Below are 4049 nucleotides of genomic sequence, written 5' to 3'. Positions count from 1 at the left end.
TCTACTTTAATAAATTATAACTATATTATAGCAGGATGTTTATGTTTATTAATTACCTGTATTGGAATAGGTTTTTATTTAAGAATAGTAAAAATACTTTTATTTCAAAATAATAACTTTTATGTCTCTTGAAATAATATTATTTCTTTAAATAAAAATAGTTTATATCTGAATTTTATTTATTTAGGTTTTATTTTATATTATACATTATTTTATTTATTAAACCCTAAATTTTTTATTTCTTTCTTAATTTATATATTAAATTTATAACATGATTTTAATTATAATTCTTTTACCTTTATTTAGTAGCATATTATGCGGATTATTTGGTCGATTTTTTGGTAATAAAGGAGCTAAATTGATTTCTTTTGTTATTATCATTATAACTCTTATAAACTCTTGAATTGTTTTTTATGAAATTAATTTTAATAACAACTTTTTATACTATAATTTATTAAATTGATTTAATTTAGGATTATTAAGTAATTCATTTAATCTAAAGTTCGATTTAATAACCATTAACATGCTAGTCTTAGTTATCACTGTTTCATTTTTTGTTCATTTATTTTCCTATTCTTATATGGAAAACGACCCTCATCTATCAAGATTTATTTCTTATTTATCGTTGTTTACTTTTTTTATGATTATATTAATATCAAGCTCAAACTTAATTCAACTTTTTATAGGATGAGAAGGGGTTGGATTATGCTCATATTTATTAATTAATTTTTGATACACTAGAATACAAGCTAATAAATCAGCAATTAAAGCAATGGTTATAAATAAACTAGGAGACATTGGATTGCTAATTGGAATAATATATCTATGAATTTTTACAGGATCATTTGAATTTAATGATATATTTATAATTTCTACTACTAATAATATTTCTATACTTTATATTCCACTATTTTTCATTTTAATAGGAGTCATAGGAAAGTCTGCCCAATTGGGGTTTCATATGTGATTACCTGATGCAATGGAAGGGCCTACACCAGTTTCAGCTTTAATTCATGCAGCTACAATGGTTACAGCCGGAGTATTTTTAATTATCAGAATGTCACCTGTATTTGAATTTTCATCTACTGTGTTAATCTTGATCATTATCATAGGAAGTTTAGCTTCTTTTTTTTCGGCAACTATAGGAATGGTTAAAAATGATTTAAAAAAAGAAATAGCATATTCTACTTGCAGTCAACTAGGTTATATGATAATGATTTGTGGTTTTTCTTTTTATGATCTAAGTTTATTTCACTTAATAAATCATGGGTTTTTTAAAGCATTATTATTCCTTAGTGCAAGATCTATTATACATGCTATAAATGATGAACAAGACATGAGAAAGTACGGTGCTTTAAAAAATTTTCTACCTTTAGTATTCGTTTTTATAATTATAGGATCTATAGCATTACTAGGGTTACCGTTTTTATCAGGATTTTACTCTAAAGATTTAATTGTTGAAGTAGCATTGTTTTCAAATTTTTTATCTTTTTCTGTTTGAATTAGCATTAGTGCTGTGTTTATTACAGCCTTTTATTCTTTAAGATTAATTTATTATACATTTATTAACAACCCACAGCAAAGTAGAAATAATTTTTCTAATACTCATGAAAGTGATTACAAAATTATTATTTCATTAACCTTATTAACATTATTTTCTATTTTTTCTGGTTACATGTTTCAATTTATAATTATAAAAGATAAATTTCCTAATATGATTTATAATATTAGTAAATTACTACCTCTTTTTTTTAGTATACTAGGAATTATTATAGCTACAGTAATATTTACTAATTTAAATAAAACTTGAAACGTTATTTTTGTCAATTATTTTAGAAGTATTTATTTATTTTTTATAAATAATTGATATTTCGATATTTTAATAAATTACATTTTTTCTAAAAAATTAAGTCCTTTAGGGTATAAAATTACTTATAAACTTATAGATAATCAAATTTTAGAAAGTTTAGGACCGTCTTATTTTAATAAAATTATAGGTATAATTTCAAACAAATCAAGTAAAATTTATTTAAATTCTATTTATTCTTATATTTTAATTACATGTATTTTTTTTATATTTTGCATTTTAATTAATATCAAAAATTAAAGACTATTTCTTATGTCTAGCAGGAATGCCTAGAAGATATGCAGACTTTCCGGATAGCCTACTTACTTGAAATACCATTAGTTCTTTAGGTTCAATTATTTCTATTATAGGAGTGGTTTGATTTATTTATGTAATTTTTGATGCTCTTTATTCAGAAGAAAAATTTATTTCTTGAAATAATTTAAACATTGAAAAGACTAATATATAATATATATATATATATATATATATATATATATATATATATATATATATATATATATATATATATATATATATTATATATTACATTGAGAAGACTAATATATAATATATATATATATATATATATATATATATATATATATATATACAGTATTGGACAAAACATTTGCAACAAACATCAAGCAATGCTAAAAAGTGTTCCTAATTTTACATGTCTTAAAAATGAAACGAACTATACTACCACAGCAAACAGTTCAGGAGTCTGGAGTCATAGCATGCCATGCCATGAGCAATCAGCTGACAGGTGACAGCACACATGCAGAATTTCCTTGACAAGTTCTATTTTGCAGCGGACAAAACAAGTGAACCTTTTTTGGATTGTTTGATTTTCTTAAGTCTGGTCCGTGTAATGTCTCGGAAGTTTTTTAATAATTATAGGAAGTATCCAGAAGTTTCCAGAAGCATGCAGAAGCTTCAAGAAGTTTCCAGAAGAAGCATCTGGAAGCATCCAGTAGCATAAAGAAATATCAAGAAACATTCAGAAGTATCCAGACGCATCCAGAAGCTTCCAGAAGCATCGAAAAGAAGCATCCAGAATCTTCCAAAACAGGTTCACACAGGTTCATTTTATTATATAAGAGACATGTAAATCGACATGTAAATCAGTCAATAAAGTGAAGCCAATCAGTCAGTATTATCAAGACAGTTTATCGAAGTGAGTTTTATCAAAGTGTTTTATTGAAGAACATCAATACAAGAAGTGAAATACAACAAGTGTTTCATTACATCAATACAGTCCACATCCAACCAAGACGTTGTGTTCCACAGTGCATTATTGTATCATCACAAGGTAAATGTAACACGGTAAGCCTTGAGAAGGGTGATCATCTATTTTTATTATTTTTATGACTTCATGTGCAAAAATGGCTCCCGACAGTCTAGGATTGGAACTAAGAAAGAAAATTATTGGCGATTACGTAAGTAGAATGTCACAAAAAGTATTTGTGATAAATATCGCGTGAAAAATGGAATGTATCAAGACTATATTCCAAATATCGTTCTACGGGGAAGTTGGCAGCAGAAAACATAGGTGGAAGACCGCGTTCCACCACTTCTAGAGAGGATTCTATGATCGTCAGATTCATCAAGAAGGATCCCTGGAAATCATCAGTCGAGATACAAAAGCAATTAGAGCTGCCTGTATCGGACCGAACAATCAGTCGACGTGCTGTTGAAGCCGGATTGTTTTCTCGACGTCCTACAAAGAAACCGCTGATTTCAATAAAAAACCAGAAGAAAAGACTCCTGTTTGCTACATCTCATATTGAATGGAATGTGCAGAAATGGCGAACTGTCCTGTTCAGTGATGAATCGAAGTTCAACATCATTGGGAATGATGGCATTTGCTGTGTACGTCGACCGGTCGGAAAACGCCTCGATTTACGTTACTGCCATTAGACCGTGAAGCATGGCGGAGGCAATGTAATGGTCTGGAGGTGTTTATCTGCTAACGGTCTAGGTCTAATACATTGAAACGATGGAATAATGGACCGTTTCATGTATAAAAATATCCTGAATATGTTATGTTACCTCATGCTGAATGGAATATGCCAATAAAATGGGTTTCTCAGCAAGACAACGATCCGAAACACACTGCAAAAGTAGTCAAGAAGTGGTTTCAAGACAACCACCTATCGGTCATGGAATGGCCGCCTCAATCTCCGGATCTCAACCCTAT

The 4049-nt window shown here is 28.2% G+C and overlaps 1 pseudogene; it reads left to right on the top strand.

Annotated features, from left to right (window-relative positions):
• The first annotated feature begins 271 nt into the window (after positions 1-271).
• Positions 272-2107, top strand: LOC136075842 (NADH-ubiquinone oxidoreductase chain 5-like; annotated as a pseudogene).
• The last annotated feature ends 1942 nt before the right edge of the window (positions 2108-4049 follow it).

The sequence above is a fragment of the Hydra vulgaris genome, chromosome 02 (assembly GCF_038396675.1).
Source record: "Hydra vulgaris chromosome 02, alternate assembly HydraT2T_AEP".
Classification (NCBI taxonomy): domain Eukaryota; kingdom Metazoa; phylum Cnidaria; class Hydrozoa; order Anthoathecata; family Hydridae; genus Hydra; species Hydra vulgaris.
This window is presented reverse-complemented; position numbering and strand designations above follow the sequence as displayed.